Source organism: Pongo abelii, chromosome 2 (assembly GCF_028885655.2).
Source record: "Pongo abelii isolate AG06213 chromosome 2, NHGRI_mPonAbe1-v2.0_pri, whole genome shotgun sequence".
Taxonomy (NCBI): Eukaryota; Metazoa; Chordata; class Mammalia; order Primates; family Hominidae; genus Pongo; species Pongo abelii.
The window spans coordinates 57,474,417-57,492,939 of NC_085928.1; the positions used below are offsets into that span (position 1 = coordinate 57,474,417).

General features: G+C 34.5%; 1 protein-coding gene and 1 pseudogene across 2 annotated transcripts in view; both read right to left on the reverse strand.

Moving 5' to 3' along the window:
• GBE1 (1,4-alpha-glucan branching enzyme 1) overlaps positions 1 to 18,523 on the reverse strand; it is a 273,138-nt gene that overhangs the window by 111,996 nt on the left and 142,619 nt on the right. The window lies entirely within an intron of this gene.
• On the reverse strand, positions 11,456 to 17,399 carry LOC100432475 (protein SET-like; annotated as a pseudogene).

An 18,523-nucleotide genomic window follows, 5' to 3' on the forward strand; every position in this document is an offset into this window, starting at 1 on the left:
TTTATGAATCATTAATGAAACACAATAGACAAAATTTTATGAGAGTAAACTATCTAGAACAAAATAGTAAATAACAAAAATTTAGAAAGTTTTATTTTTTAACCAAATATCAGGAAATGGATCTAAGAAAAAGCCAAATATAAAATTTAAAATTAGTAGCAGCAAGTGCAAAGCAAAAGTTAAAAGTATTAATTCTCTGGCTAAGTCAATTTTCTTTTTTTTTTTTTTAATATACTTTAAGTTTTAGGGTACATGTGCACAACGTGCAAGTTAGTTACATATGTATACATGTGCCATGTTGGTGTGCTGCACCCAGTAACTCATCATTTAACATTAGGTATATCTCCAAATGCTATCCCTCCCCGCTAAGTCGATTTTCTAAAACCAGATTATTCGTATCAGTTACGCAAAAATAACTAGTCTTATAAGGGTAACATTTTATAAATAACTAGCCTTTGTTGCATAAGAAAAAATGAATTGTCAGCTTCTAAGGATAGTAGTCTTAGTTATGCTATGTTAAATTTTCTGCACAAAAGCACAACCTTTTTGTATATAATTATAAAATACATAGGACACATTACTGGAGAAAAAACTTCTTCCCTAATCATTTTGTCTCATAGGTACCCAGAGTTCAGAATCAAGTGGAAGATTCTCAAATATACATTAAAGATCCAAGTATGTAAGGACATCCAGCAGAGGTACCCTGTTCTGCACCCTACCCTCCAGCAGCCACATGGAGAATGAAAACAATAATCTCATACAGGAATGAACTAGTTCACTGAATCTAAGATTTGTCTTTGAAATAGAGCAAGCTTAAAGAATACGTCACCAGTGAAAATACTGATTTCTGAAAGATGTTCAATATTATTTCTACTGTCATAATTTCCAAATTCAAAACTCATAAATTCCATTTTTCCTTTTTTGGGGTGCTGAGAGAAAGAGGAGTTACGAATTATTCCAGACTATGACTGAATTAGAAATATTGTTCAGTGTTCTCTCTAGTAGTAAATGAACTGAATCACCTCAACCGAATGGTTTGCCTTGAGTCAGAGTATGACAATGTCTGGTAAAAAGTACAATAAAAAAAGCAATTTACTTTTTCTACCTCAAAATGTCATCAAACAGCCCATAACACAGTTGATTAGAATCTCATAAAAATATACAGCAGAATTTAAGACACAGTTTTATTTTGGTGCGTTCCAACAGACAAGCCAGGACTTAGATTACTCCATTGGCTTACAGCTTTTATAGCCTGTCTTTACAAACCACTTACTGGCCAGAAGCCTAATTTCTGAACAATTGGAGGAGCTAGATGCTAACTTTTAGATAGTGATGTCAAATATATATATATACATCTCATTGGTCACAATGAATGTGTTTAAGAAGTAACCCATTTTAGCTCTTAGCTTTATATCTTAAAGTAATTAACACATACATTAGAAACTAGCACTGTGCTACTCACACTGTGCATAGTCAATTGATGAGCACACTCCCAATTTATTTTTTGGAGCAAAACAAAATCTCTAATATACAGAAAAAAACAATGAAATGCAATTGACTTTCTTTTGAATCATAAACCACTAAAAAAATGTTTAAATCAAAGGTGCCTAATATAGAAACTGAATACATCGATGGATAATACATACATTTAAGGATTTCTGGCAATCAAAATAATCATGATTCTAATTGGCTTAGATGTCTGAAATATTCAACCTGTAATCAAGTAATGAGGATTTATTAAGGAAATTTTGTCACACACAGATAATTCCAATATTAAGGTTTTTAGGAAATATCCCTAAAATCAAAAACTGTTGATTGTCTCACATTCTGCCAATAATCTTTATAATGAAATATAGACAAATTCTCTCAGTGAGCAACTATAATCAAACATAATGACATTTATTTAATGACATTACATTTTGTAATCCAAGCTTATTTGCCTAATGTTCTATTTATTTGTGGTCCAAAAATACCTCTGAGATTTTCAAAATTTGCAACTTAGTTCACTGGATGTTACTAAACCTAGTAATATTGTATATTAATAAATAAGAGACATTACTAAGCAGTGGCTAAATATCAAAAAAAAAAAAAAGGAAAAAATGATGTTCCTCTTAGATATTCCTTAGGCTTTTAGGCTGAATGGGTATTAAACAGTACATCATAAAACCACGAATCAAAAACCTCATGTTTTGATCTATGTATTTCAATTGAGGCAGTAGATTGTAAGGAAAAATGAGAAAGGTATAGAATGCCAAAAAAAAGTCTTAAATTACAATAAAAATGACATTTTTACAAAGGTATTCTAAAATGTCAATGTTTAATATAATAACATGTAACATCAAACTACCTGGTTTATTTTTAAAAATTAAAAGAATTAATCAATTTTAATTAAATTAACCAACAATTAAAAATATTATGTTTTGCTCATAATTTGTATAAGTTACATTACAAACTCAGCCAATTGGAATTAAGAGAAAACTTGAAATGATTGAAAAGTAGTAATTCATATCTAGTAGTAGATAACAGTATCATCAATAATAAAATAAAGTGTATCTGGATTTTAGACACTGAGAATTATATAGAGGCTACTGTATATATTAATTTCAAATACTATTAGATAATGAGTAGCACAAAACTCTAGTGAGACAAATTGTTCATTCAACTACTAAAAACTTGTAATAATAGAAATTTCAGAATGTAGGTAATTATTATAAATTATGGTTTTGAAGTTTTCTTTTCAATATCACATAATTTTCTGGATTTTATTCTGTGCAACTTTATTTTATGTAAATTAATATATTGTTTAATCAGATTATATCCACTGAGCTCCAGTTATCTATATCCATTAACAAAATAAAGCATTTTCTTCCCATAAGGCCTAAATTGTACTTAGCATATTAAATACTTTATTAAAATTAACTCTATTTGTATTACATGTAATTCCAATCAGGTATTCTCTAGGAAATAAGTAGAAAAGGATGATATGGTGCTTTTAAGGCTAAATGATTCCAATTAGACTTTTACTAAAAAATAAAATACTTGAGAAATTTCCAAGTCACGTTCTTCTCTAATTTAACCTGTATTCTTAAAAATTGGTTATCTGTCAAGTAAGATTAGCAAAAGGCAAACCTGAAGTGTCTGTGACTGTGACTGTATGTACATAAAGTGTGTGTGTGTGTGTTTGTGTGTGTGTGTGTGTGTAGGAATTGACAGTGGACAGCAGTGAGAATAAAAGTGAAGGCTAAGAGTCTGATATGATGGAAAAAGACAAGTGTAAAAGAAAAAATAACCCACTCTAATAGAGCACACCTATGCAAACCTAGATGGGAGAGCCTACTACTACACATCTAGGCTATATGGTATATAGCATATTGCTCCTAGGCTACAAACCTGTATAGCATGTTACTGTACTGAATACTGGAGGCAACTGTAATGCAAGGGTAAGTATTTGTATATCTAAACAGAAAAGGTACAGTAAAACACAGTATTATCATCTTATGAGATCACCATCTTATATGTGGTAGCTTGTTAAAATGTCATGTGGTACATGACTGTACATACATATAGACATAGGTATATACACACGCACCCATGTTTTTCAAACAAGTTTAAAAAATTCTACCTTATCTACAAAATAAAGCTAATGACTAGTTCAAATCAAGTGGCAGTGACTTGAACATATGTAATATGCATCATGACAAATGTCATATTAATACCATAAATGGTAATCAGCTTTAAAGAGCTTATTTTAAAGGTAAAAGTTTGGAAACATTAACAATTCATATACTCCTTTTTCATTTTTCCCTTCTGATTTATTTCTAATAGATTAACTATCATATTTAGATAAGCAATTGGCTGGGTGCAGTGGCTCATGCCTGTAATCCCAGCACTTTGGGAGGCCAAGGCGGGCGGATCACGAGGTCAAGAGATCGAGATCATCCTGGCCAACATGGTGAAACCCTATATACAAAATTTATCTGGGCGTGGTGGTGCATGCCTGTAGTCCCAGCTACTTGGGAGGCTGAGGCAGGAGAATCGCTTGAACCTGGGAGGTGGAGGTTGCAGTGAGCCGCGATTGCGCCAATGCACTCCAGCCTGGTGACAGAGTGAGACTCTGTCTCAAAAATAAATAAATAAATAAATAAATGACTAAATAAGCTATTATAATAATTTTATGATTGAAAAAATACACGCCTCAATTTGATAATTTCCCATTATCTCATTTAAATTTATAATTATGTGTATGTATTTATTTACTTATATTTAGCCAGTTTTATTTTAAATGATGACTTGAGGCAACTTATAGAGATACATATATCTAAACAGTATCAGCCTCCCAAAGTGCTGGGATTATAGGCCTGAGCCATGGTGCTGGGCTCTAAAAAGCATAAAAAATAATTTAGAATAAAGATCTTATACAAACATAAAGTATCTGGGAACTGATTTTTATTGCAGTATGAAATAATTATTTTACAGACTACTGACTTTAAATATACTACAACAGGATTTTCCTTCACTATTACCTCAGAATGATACTTCAGGACAATATTCAAGGAAAACCCCATCATAACGTATATAAAGATGCAGATATTTAGGATAATACTACAGAAGTTATTTTAAAGATACAACAGTGTACTTTGAGACCAAAAAATGGATAAGCATTTTAGAGAGGAGATGAACTGGGAAAAACTAGCTGTACAGCAACTGAGGTAGGGAAAGGTGAAAATATAGAGGTGCCTAGTTCTTCAAAAAATGAATGGTGTGTGTGCACATGCATGCATGTGTGTGTGTTCTAGGAGCGGGAAATCAAGGAAAATATATAGGGTCTGCTATTGATTATATTTAAATTTCGAACATCACTCATCAATGGTATTTGAATTTGCACTAGCTTTGCTAAATAATATATACATTTCTAATTATATTTGGATACATTCCCACAAGCAAAAGGAGCTAGCTTTCAATGGGCTGACCGGAGTGGAGCAGAATAGAAAGGGGAAATGTGATATTATATAGAAAAAAAAAAGGAATTCAAAGTCACCAAGTGTCTACTAGCTTCCAGACTCCACCCGTTACACAGCCTCATTTAATAAGGCTGTGATATGATATTTTATGGTTTGGGAAACTGAGGTTTAGAAAAGTTAAAAAACCATGTCCAGGGTCACTCAGGTAATAGGTACAGGTGCAGCTCAACCTTTTGAATCTAAAACCTCACCTCTTAACTGCAATTTTATACTCCACATTCAGCATGACTACATTAAAAATTATTTCTTGTTTTTGGCAATGTCCTGGTACAACATCTTTTAAAACCCTGTAATTCCCACATATCCATAATTTTAATATGTGGTCATGCCAGCTGTATTAATCTTCTCTAAGTCTCAGTTTTCCACAATGTAAAATGGAAGATAATTTCTGCACCCTCCTGAATGGGGATTAAATGGAATGGGTATAACGTGATGGCAGTGTTTGCTATGCTGCCAATCATGAGAGTTCCTATTAAATAATAAATTTTGAATATTTGTTTAAATATTACATATAAATTACATTTATGGCTGTAATATATCAATGTGTTCTATTAGTTGTGATTTTCTCATACTGAAATAAATCATAAAGATAAGCATGTTTTAGCTAACATCAAAGCTAAATAATCCCTTTTTTAAATTCAGCATTTATTTTTCCTAGAGTTTTATTTTATTTACCTATTTGTACATTCAATATGCATTTCTTAACTACCTGCTTCGTACCAGGCACAATGCCAGGTGCTGGGGACACAGCTATGAATAGCAAATACAAAGTATCAATTTGTGTGGAGTTTAGGGTCTAACAGGAGAAACAGACATTTTACAACTACTAACACAAACACACTTAATTACAATAGTGATAACACAAAGAATAAATATGGCAGTATGAGACTGTATTGAGAGAGAAACAGTTAATCTATTCTGAGGAAGTGAAGCTAAGCTTCTCAGAAAGTGAGAGTGAAAGTTGAAGCCCATAGGATAAATTGGACAATATAACACTCATTCAAAGTTATTGGAAATCACCTTACATTAGTTCAGAAAAGCCCTCAATCCACTTTTGACAGGCACAGCAGGAATATATTTTTATTACATACTATCAGTTCACTAGTGTAGTCGTTAACATAGGACTTCCTTTAAAGATAGATTCAACATAGTCAACAAAATCAGATTTTGTGGAAAGGTATCTATTAAATTAACCATTTGTCTTAGTTTAAGCTCCTATATCAAATTGCCATAGACAGAGTAGGTTATAAACAACAAAAATGTATTCCTCATAGTTCTGCAGGATGGAAGTCCAAAATCAGGGTGCCAGCATGCTCAGATTCTGATGAGGGTCCTCTTACGAGCTGCAAAGTGCCCATTTCTCACTGCATCTTCACATGGTAGAAAGAGTGTGAGGGAGCTCTCTGGGGTCCCTTTTCTAAGAGCGCTAATCCCATTCAGAGCGTGGAGCCCTCCCAAAGGCCCCACTTCCTAATATCATCACCTTAGAGATTAGAATTCCAACATACAAATTTCAGAAGGACAGAAACATTCAGAAATAAAAGGAAGAGAGGATGAAGAAATAAGAAAAGGACATTTTTCTTTATGTGTTAATTTTGTGTGACTGACTCCCTACATAATGCTTAACTATTCTTTCTTGTTTTAATCACATTTCTCCAGAATTTTTCTATTCAAAGAAAATACTTTTGAGACAGTCTTTCCAGCAGCATACATATCTAGAAACTTCCCACTCGATACTCCTTCTGTACCAAATCTCATCTTTTCTTGGCTGACTCATGCCCCAATTCTTGTCCTCTTCATTCCAGACTCTGCTTACTCTCTGCCTGGAGAATGCATTCCTTTCCTCCTTACTCCCTATGGCTTCTCTATTCCTAAACTAGCTATCCATATGGTCTCTTATTCTCTTTCCTTCCATTTTCCTCTTCTAACCTCTTCTCCTCTCTCCCTTTCCTCTTTGTTAGCCTCTCTTCCTTCTTAAATCTTGATTGCAGACGCAAATGTAAAAGCCTGTCAAGCAATCCTAGGAACTGCTTATAATTCACTAAATATACATATTTATATACGATTTTGCAAAAATAAAGATATCAGGTACTCTGACTTCATGAATTTCATGAGAAAATTATGTCATACTTCACTTAATGAAAATTAACTAAGCATTTTTAATATACAATGAAATAACACTGAATTAGAAGTCAAGAAAATTATGTTCTAGCCAATTTTGCAAAAATCAGTACATAAACAGATAATCTCTCTGAAAATCAGTGTGATAATTTTTGAAAAGAGGGTATTAGATTATTTGATCTCCATCTTATATATTTTTATACATTTAAATTTATTTTATTTTATTTTGAGACAGTCTCTCTCTGTCGTGCAGGCTGGAGTGCAGTGGCGCGATCTTGGCTGCAACCTCTTCCTCCCAGGTTCAAGCAATTCTCTTGCCTCAGCCTCCCAAGTAGCTGGGATTACAGGCGCCCACCACCATGCCCAGCTAATTTCTTGTATTTTTAGTAGAGATGGGGTTTCACCATGTTGGCCAGGCTGTTACTGAACTTCTGACCTCAAGTGATCCACCCACCTCGGCCTCCCAAAGTGCTGGGATTACAGGCGTGAGCCACCATGCCCAGCCTATAAATTTAAATTTAAACTGAAAAATTAATTCAAGATTAACATTTCTGAGTTTTAGCATACAGACTAATTTGAATGATTTCACTGTATTCTACTAGAATACAGACACAAAAGTTTATGACATTAAATGTGCCTTAGAAAATGATAGAATAATGGCCTGAAAAAAAATGACATCCACACTCAAAAATATTATAAAACCAAATTCAACCAGCACCGAATCCCACAATCTCAACTGATAGCCCAGCACAAGGTTCACAAAATCTTCTTATTTCTTACATGAATGTCATGTGAGAGAGAGACAAACTGGTTCATGCAAGTAAGTCCTGTTTTCCCAACGTAATCATAAATTATTGTCTAAATGTTAAGAACCATATCTTACGCCTTTTATTTATATTAGTTTCAAACAAACTGACCTGAACTAAATTAATAATGTACATAGAAAGCTAAGACACTCACATAATAAAATATTAACTTTTCTTTTCTTTTTTTTGAGAAAGGGTCTCACTTTCTTGCCCAGGCTGATGTGCAGTGGCACCATCTCATCTCACTACATCCTGGACCTCCTGGGCTCAAGTTATCCTCTCACCTCAGCCCCCAAGTAGCTGGGATGACAGGAGTGCACAACGACGCCAGGCTAATTTTTGTATTTTGTGTAGAGGCAGGGTTTTGTCATGTTTCCTAGCCTGGTCTTGAACTCCTGGACTCAAGCAATCTGCCCACCTCGGTCTCCCAAATTGCTGGGATTAATTTATCTTTTAAATACAACATTAACTCGGAAGCAGTAAAAATAAACAAATTGAAAAGTAATATATAAAGTTAAATAATGTTTTCATAGTCATTGGAAATGGAATCGGAAATTAAGAACAACAAAACTCTTTACTTCACTAAAATAAAGGCACATAAGCAATGATTATGATACTTTTTGGAAACCTACAAAAGTGGTATTTTCATGATGAAAACTTACGTAAGAAATTATTTAACTGAAATATTCAAATAATAGATTTTCCTCTTCTTTTCTTCCTTTCCCCCCACAGCTTACAATTTCTCTTTAGAGACCTTTCATAACATGTTTAACACTATAAGAAGTAAAATCATTAAACTCTTCACTGATCATCTTTCCGTATTGTTTATTAGAAGTTTTAACACACATGGGCATTCATGCAAACATATACCTCAATTTTTTTTTAAATAAAAAAAATATATGGCCAGCCTTTAGTGAGAGTAAGCTCATATTGGTGAATGTATGGCCTACATTGGAATAAAAATGCTTATGATTAAATATTGAAAATTTCCCCAAATGTAATATAAATCTCTAGTGATGACAACAAAAGGAAGAAACCACAAAAACATCAGTATCCTTAAGGAATCATCAGCTTCTTTTTGTTTGCTCCAGTTATAAATTTTGCATTTGCACATTGCTGCCTAGACTTTCAAAGGGTTCTGCAATGATTAATTTAACAATCTACCCATATTGCTCTAATATAACCAAAAACTTTTACATATATATAATTTATAATATCCGAATCAAGGATAAACTAGTGGCCAAAATAGAAGTTCCGACATCCAGGCATGTTATTAATGCAGAAATGGCCAAGTGTCACCAAAATATGGCTACTTAAACAAATACTTCTCAAGCTTGGGTGCTTTACCTCTAAAGATACATGGAAACACACATAACAGTGCATATTTATGACAGTCAATTTGACCTGATTATTTGACAGTAAAAAAATGAATGTGTAAAAATTCTAATACTTACAAATATATATTGAATGCTTACTAAATAAATGGCAGGCCTTGTACTGAGTGCTTTGCATGAATTATTTCATTTAATTCCCACAATAACCCTCAAAGGAGCACATAATAATAGAGCTTGGCACACTTTTTTGTACAGAGCTAGAAAAAAACATTTTCGACTTCGTGGCCACGTAAGGTCTCAGCGTTGCATGACTCAACTCAGTTGTGGTAGGGAGAAAGAGGACATAGGCACTGTGGAAAGGAATGGGTGTGGCTACATTTCAATAAAACGTTATTTACAAAAACAGGCAGCAGTCACACTTGGCCCACAAGCAATATCCTTTGCAGACCCCTGCAATTAAAATTCTCATTTTACCACTGGTAGTGTGTAACATTCATATGCCCACACAGCTGGCCAATGAACTCAGGTCTCTTATTGCAGAATCAAAGCTGCTAACTACTACATATATCTGCTTCTTGCCAGCAATTTACACAGCTATTCTATGGTAAAATAAAAAATATATATATTTTGGAGTAAAAGGCAAACTGATATGTTTATAAAAGACAAAACAAAATATTAGAAGAAACCTTGCATTTACAATGCTAGTGATGCACACTCTAGGAAATAAAAGTCTATGCTCCCCAAAACATCAAGATATCTGATGAAATTTAGAAAATTCAGTCTATGCTTTAAAAATGAGCTTTCTTTAAAAAGTTGTATACTTTTTAAAGCTCCTCGGAATCTTTTAGGGTTCTTCTTCATATATAATGACACGGAGGAATTGCTAAAACCATGCACCAGGTGCTATACATTGTCATCAATGTCCATGCCCATTTGCAAATGTACAGCGTATGGCCAGACTGAGAATAATGATTTATGTTCAGGTCAAAATCCTGCCCAGGCAGGAAGACCCTGCGCTATTTAACAAAGTCTGATTTCACTTGGAATAAAATCCAGTCCACAGTCCTGGTTACAGGTCCAGTATAATCTGATCCAGTCTAATATTTCAACTACTGCCCACTAAGCACACCAGCTATAGTGCCCTTTTTTCTGTTCTTGAAGCACAGACAAGCTCATTTCAGACATAGGTACTTCTTACCAGCTATACTCTCTGCCTAGAATTCTCTTCCCTTGAGTCAGACCCCGGCCAACCGTCAATTAGATTTCATGCAAATATGATCTCTTAGAGGACTTCTCTGGACACCCAGTTACTCTGCCAACCATATCACTTTCAGTTATGTTTTGCTTAGCATTTATGTGATACTATGATCTTTTCTTGGTTTATTATTATTTACCTTATGTGCTATTATGTAGCATTTTAAAATTGATTATCAATCTTCCTCAATATAATAAATCTAAGCTGTAGATGTACAGATGTCATGTTTATTTAGTTGTTGCTGTATTCCCAGAGCCTAGCAGCTGGCCTGGTGCTTAGAAACCATACAGTAAATATTTGTAAAATAAAGAAATGAATGACACATATCATTGTTCTGCAGGCTACACCATATTGCCATTTATGGTTTTATTCACTTCATTTTGGTCAATCATGCACAGAAAAGAAAAAGTTGTTTAGACCTCACAGAAAATGATTTAAAATTCACAGTGCCTTGTTATTTTATTCAAAGAAGTTCCTTTTTAGAACTGATAGTCATTGCTGTCTAAAAATGGGGGAAAATCTATTGTTTAGCTCTTCATAAAGTTTATTTAAAAAATAAATGGCAGGCCAGGAGTGGTGGCTCACACCTGTAATCCCAGCACTTTGGGAGGCCAAGGTGGGCAGATCATGAGGTCAGGAGATCAGGACCATCCTGGCCAACATGGTGAAACCCTGTCCCTACTAAAAATACAAAAATTAGCCAGGCTTGGTGGCGCATGCCTGTAATCCCAGCTACTCGGGAGGCTGAGGCAGGAGAATCACTTGAACCCAGGAGTCAGAGGTTGCAGTGAGTCAAGATTGCGCCACTGCACTCCAGCCTGGCGACAGAGCGAGATTCCATCTCAAAAACAAATAAAAACAAAAACAAAAACAAAAACAAACTAAATAAATATGGCAATTAATTCTGCTAACTATTCATTTTGTCTTGTCATATTTTAATTATTTGAAATTTATGTATTTTTATCTTTAATTTCTTTTGCATAATATTACCTTATTTATGTAATTTTGTCAAAATGTTTCCCAGTTTAAAAATCATTTTATTTGACCTTAGTCAAGTCTAAAATGTCATCCATTATGCAATTAGTAACAATTTAATTCTTTTTTCTTAACTCTTTTCTAATTGAATTTCCCAACACTTAAGTTTTATTTTAATGCAACTTTTATGCTAGAATGTTTATCATTTATTACTTTTTTGTATTTGTTATTATTTTCTAAATTTTATTGTAGGACAGCATAAAAAGTATAGATAAATGAAGATCACAGATAAGAAGAGCCAGGTTTACATAAGAAATGTTATGCTCCTGTTCATCTATGATTAACTGCGTATTAGCCCCAGAAGTCCTTAGGACTAAATCCACTTTTACCAAAATTCATGTTGTTGAAAAGTCACTAAATTGGATACTCACTGAAACTGATGTTCTCTTTCAGCATGTCAGCATGTCACTATTCATATATAACTATCAAGGGTTTTCTGGGTCAGTGTTCAACTTTCCTATGCTAAACCACTGATTTCCAATAAGAAGGAATTTGTAACCTCAACCCTACCACATCCTCCTCTGTCATCTCTGTTTATGAGCTATGCCATATGTCAGTACTTTTGCACAAGGAAAGAAAGGGGAGGCACCATCTAGTTAAATCCACTGTGCTTCTTCCATTGAAAACCCTTCTTGAGAAGTATTTTATTTAAGAAATATAAATTCTGAATGTTATTACTTGATTAAATCAGGCATTTAGGAAAGCCGCTTATTTGTGCAACACTATCTTTCTCCTTTCCAGAAAAGCCCTCCTAAATTACATTTTCAAAACCTCTTTCAACCTTCACTAAAGGTCACGGAATACATTTGTGATACCTGCTATTTCACTGACATGTAGAACTGTCATTGTGAACACTTGCCACAACATTATTCAATGACCCCCAAACAATACATACATGAGATAATAGCTGTCAGTTATGATATATCTGTTAACTCCTTAAGATGATTTCCTCTCCCTTTTGGCTGCTGGCAGTCTGCATGCTGGGATAAAGAAGAGAAGACTATCCTTTATTGGGAATCCATAATGTGTCCAGTGCTTTATCCATATAATCATATTTAATTTTCTCACTATATTTTTGGTAGGGTAGAGGGGAGGCAAAATCTTTACCTTTACCTGTTTAGGGTATCCAGCTGGGTCTGAGAGTTAGATTGACATAAGACAGATTAACAGGAGAAAAGCATACAAATTTATGTAACATAAGAGCCTTCATAAGAAAATGTTGACTCTGCTAGATGACGAGTTAGTGGGTGCAGCACACCAGCAAGGCACATGTATACATATGTAACTAACCTGCACATTGCGCACATGTACCCTAAAACCTAAAGTATAATAATAAGAAAGAAAGAAAGAAAGAAAGAAAGAAAGAAAGAAAGAAAGAAAGAAAGAAAGAAAGAAAGAAAGAAAAGAAAGAAAGAAAATGTTGACTCAAAGAAGTAGCAAAACCTGAATGCTTATAAGCTGGGTTGAACGAAGAATCACAAATATGGAAAAGTAACTAAAACAAATGGAGACACTAAAGGAAGAGTAGAGTTATTTTTCACAAGGTCTGTTTGTACAGAATCCTCTAGTCCCATCTCTGGTGATAACATTTCTTTCCTCCTGGCATAAGGAGGGCAGCTCTTACATAGGAGTTACATCTGCTTTCAGGAACAAAAAGGGGGAATGAAAGTGTACTTCTTGCGCCAGTTTTTCAAGTGCCTTTTACTGAAAACTCAAAACCAGTAATATGCCAACGTGGCCAATTTTGGGGTGACAAATCCTGAACCCCTTCAAGGAGTTATCATCCTCTAATTACTAATGAGGAAACTGAAACAGATATTAAGTGATTTTCCAAAATCACTTGGGCAAACAAATGAAGGACTGGAACACTGGTCTACATCTGTCTGTCTCTTCACCCTCAAAAACACTGCTGAAAGCCAAAAAAAAATTTAAAGTCAGATTTTACTCTCAGACACAGAAAATATACCAATGATTACAGGTAATATATTTCTATACTTCTAAAATCTTATTTTCTAATTTTGCTCTCTAGGATTTTGGGGTTTTTTTTGTTTGTTTGTTTTTGCTTTTTTACTTTCTTTTGTTATTTTGCTTGTTATTGATATATTAGTGAAGTTAATAAAGCTTTGGATGTTGTCACAAGCAGCTCATGGACTTGATGGCAATCCTCCCAAACTTGCCTTTTCTAGAGCCCACTTATTCACAAATGTTTTCTTTTGATTTATACCTTCACAAAGTGTTTCATTGTTAATACTGTTGGTTGCTAATGGTCAAACCTACTTTGGAAAGAATTGCGGTATTAGAACATTTTACTGCAGACGTTAGAGATTGTAAACATATAAATTGCTCACAACAGAGTCTCGTAGAGCTCAAATTTGGCACTCAGACTTGTTACTAACATAAAAATGTGATTGAAATTTATTCACAGCCAGTTACAAGAGGGATAAATGAGGAAAAAAGAGTAAAAGGGTATTTAAAATCAATAAAGATACAAATGTGAGGAAATAATGCAATAGGCACAGAAACATGTGAAAGTGTCAAGAAAATAATGGATTACACAAAAATTAGTATTGCTCTAAAGTATAAAGTCTTCTCAAAATTATCTTACTTTTCCAACTATTATGATGCCACATGTCTGGCCCATTGGTTCAAATTTTGAGTTTTTCCCTAGAGCAATAGCAGTACTAAGTCAGCAACTCTCCCTATCATCATCCAAGGATACAACCCCTTGACCTTTGATATAGCATGTTAATCAGTGAATTATTTTAAGAATCCTTTCTTTTACAGACACTTGCTAGTCTTTGGCAATAGTTTTACAATAAACTGAAAAGTATCTCTTTTAAAGTTGAAAGAGTACTAAGCAGTTGAAGATAAATATGTTCTTGTGAATAAAATTTTGTCCATGTTCATAAACAAAAGGTCTACATTTGTTTCTCATAATCCATAAACACTTCATAAGAAAAGACCCCTTTGAAGGTTATCTTATTAAAACAGGAAAAAGAACACCATTTTTGAGAAATTGGGGGTGGCATATATATTTCTAATGTGGCTTTTGAGAGACAAGGTTTGAATATGGCCCAGGAACTTCAGAGGTACTGTCATCACAATGGCTGGCAGAAACAAAAATACCATAGCTCTCTGAAGCACCAAGGCTTGCGGAGAACACCTGTGACTGCAGGTGGCTCTACTTGAAAAGAACTGCACCCCTTTCCTCTTCAATGGGGGGCACCGTGTTCCACAGTGGGTCAGAGGTGACCAGGGTGCTTTCAAGTTTAGTTTTATAATTTTGAAGAACTGGATTGTGAGCACTGACAAGTTTCCAATTTAGCCCGTTAAAAACATAAAAGTGGTCGGCTTTCCCTCCTTTAACATAAACCTTCATTCACTAACTACAGCAGGAGATTTCATCTAGTGACCTTCTTTTGAAATCCAATTTAAATTAAATGATTGATTTTAAGATTTTGCCAGACATATACTGAGGCTTTAAAAAAAAAAAAAAGTAATCTTTATAGTACTCTCAATGGAGATTAAGTCAGGTTAGAAAAAAAAAAAAATTGTCACTAGTGATTTTTTTCCCCTGCTACCTTGTATACAAATTATTTATAGACGTCTAGAAGACAGAACAGCACCAAATCTTCAGACACTGAAAATATTTTGACACAATTGCACTTTTCAAGTATAAAATAGCAAACAAGGATGTGGTGGATGCATTCCTGTACTGGGCAATGGCTAAGAAATTTCTGACTAAAATATAATATGAAAAGTCAGAACTCATCTGGTATAGTACATTCAGTTCAGTATTCCACATTTAAGAGGGATATAGACAAATTCAGGTTTGTTAATAAATAAGAATTCAAAACCAAGTAATGCAATAGGAAAAACAATTAGGGGAAAATGGAAATATGCACTCTGGAAATAGAAGAAGCCCCAGGGCATAACACTCAAAGGCACATGATGTAGAAAAGTGATTGGATCCGCTTTGTGAGCTTCCATGGGTTACAAATTGGTAGACAGATTCTAAACTCAATATAAAAAAGAATTTTCTAATGGAGAGACCCATCCAAATATGAAATGAGCTATCTTACAAGATCAGTTTCATCTTCTGAAGACATTCAAGGGAAAGGTGAATTAGGGATGCTAAAGAAAAGACTAAAGATTAAACTATAATATTGAGGTCCTTTCCAAGTCTAGAGTCTGAATTTTTTAGGATGAGAATTGTCTATAATTGGACAGCTCTCAAACTGATAAAGAGGGCATGTCAAAGTAAAATACTAGCATATAATGAATAGCATTAGTTAGTAGAAGAAATAAATGTAACTAAGACATAGTTTACAAATGCTTTTTTGATGAAGAGTCAGGGAATATCCAAACACAAGCAACACGACAAGTTTTTGAATTGTGAAAACCAGGATATACTGAAGAAACACGAGAAAAACCTCAAGAGAAATCATATTGGAAAAAAGCATTTTTGACATCATGCCTAGTAAAAGCAAACACTATTACTAATCTTACTAATATGCATTAATCAGTACTAACTTAGCAGTGGTGGGAAGAAACAAACACTAGTTTAAGAACGCAAACTTTCAAATTGTAGGAATATTAGAACTTTTTAGGCAGGAATGGTTCATAAGACATTTACTTTATCAAGATTACGTATCTACTAAAATCATGCCACTCTTAAAGTGTTAAATCCACACTCGTTTAAAAAAAAAAAAAAAAAAAAACTTCAAGAAGCTCTCTGGTTCCTCATGTTGCCTCTTCCTGCTGGCTTTATTCTGCATTTGACTTTAGTGCTTCGTCAAATCCATTCCAGATTTCCATTTGATTTCGGTGGACTTTGAAGATGGATCACCACGTTCATTAGGATGAAATTATTTGGGAATAATTTTATTTTCAAAGTAAGGATTTTCATCAAAATAAAAATCGATCCTGTAACCTGATTTAATATCTTCAAATTCTGTCACTTCAACTCTGGTCAAATAATGCAGTGTGTCTTCGTCCTCCTCGCCAAGCAGTGTGAACACTTGGTGGATGGTTGACAAATGTTGTTACACCCAAATTTGGGATGTTGGTGATCAGTTCTGACCTCTTCTGAAAAAGTGGTTGGCGATGTTTGTTACATTTCTATTCAACTTTCAAAATCTCCTCACATTAAGTCTATTTCATTTTGTATCTCATCAATGTGTTCAATTGCTTATCGCTGTTCTTTTTGTCCCTTCTTCGGCAAGCCTGAAGGAGCAGATGTCTCCTTCGGTCCCACAGCAGGAGGTGGTCCAGAGAGCTTCTTTACCTGATTTACTGATCATTCTGATGCAGGTGTGGATGAGTTAGGAGAGTTCATCAAAGATGACATTTGGCCAAAACCATTACAGTACTACTTGGTTCCTAATATGGATGATGAAGAAGGAAAAGAAGAAAAAGATGATGACGATGATGATCATCATCATCGTGCAAAGGAGGAAGGATGATGATCACCTCCATCGTGCAAAGGAGGAAGGATTAGAAGATACTGATGAAGTAAGGAATAAGGATGAAGGTGAAGAAGATGAAGATGATGAAGGGGAGGAAAGACAGGAGGATGAAGGAGAAAATGACTAATAGAACACTGATGGATTCTGACCTTCCTTTTTTAAAATGTTCTCCAGTCCCTGGGAGCAAGCTGCAGTCTGTTTTGTTTTTTTGTTTTTTTTTGTTTTTCCTCTTGTCCTCAGTCGTCCTGTTCTTGAGGTCTCTTTTCTCTATACCATGGTTCTCAACTTATTTTGGAGAACATACCTTGAGCAGAATAGAATGGGAAAAGAGTCGCTACCCCTTTCCGCTGAAAATTCATTTTTATCCCTTCCTGTCTGAATTCTATGGAATCAACACCACCAAGCTCTGTGGGAAAAAAGAAAAATCCTGCTCCCTTCACGCTACTGGAAGCTGGAGGGTGCTAAGCCCCTGTGTAGTGGTGCATAGAATTCTAGTTTTTTCCTCCTTTCTCTGTATATTGTGATCAGAGAGCACACTGTGTCTCTATGTGAATATGGACAGTTAGCATATACCAACATGTATCTACTTTCTCTTGTTTAAAAAAAGAAAAAAAAAACTTAAAAAATGGGGTTATAGAAGGTTAGCAAGGGGTGAGTTTGAGATGTTTCAGTGGGTTAAGTGGACATTTTGACAATATGGTTTCTCCTTTGGCATGTTTAATTATGATATTTGACAGACGTCCTTGCAGTTTAAGATGACACTTTCAAAATAAATCCTCTCCTAATGACGGCTTGAGCCCTGCCACTCAATGGGAGAATCAGCAGAACCTGTGGGGTCTTATTTGGTATTAACATTCTCTATTGTAATTTTGTTGTTTATTTTTAAATTTTCTCTGTTTCACCAGAAAGGAAAGATGATGCTCAGTTTTAAACATTGAAAGTGTACAAGCTTTGTTACAATAAAACTAAACGTGTTCACACATACACATCGAAAAAAAAAAAAAAAACCTTAAAAGTACTGTTTGCCTTCATAAACTCTGGAACAAACAAAGGTAAGTTGCTTAGTGAACCCCAAAATCTGAGTTACTTTTTTTTGTTTTTTTAGAGTCAGGGTCTGGCTCTGTTGTCCAGTGGTGTAATCATGGCTCACTGAAGCCTGAAACTCCTGGGCTCAAGTGATCCTCCTGCCTCAGCCTCCCAAGTAGTTGGGAATACAGGTGTACACCACCACTCTTGGTTCACAATTACTTTTAAAGCATCTATCTCATCTAATATCACTAGGTCAACAATTTTTAAAATATGTTTCTCTATAAATTTGGTGTGTGTCCCCTATAGCTCAATCTAATCTAAGGGGGGAAAAAACCCTACCATAACTTCTGAACTGTGAAACTGAAGATTAGTTCTCAATCAAAATGTTCTTAATTGGCATTGATGTTCTAAGTGACTGCATAAGCAGCAGATGTCCCTGATTTGACTAAATTAA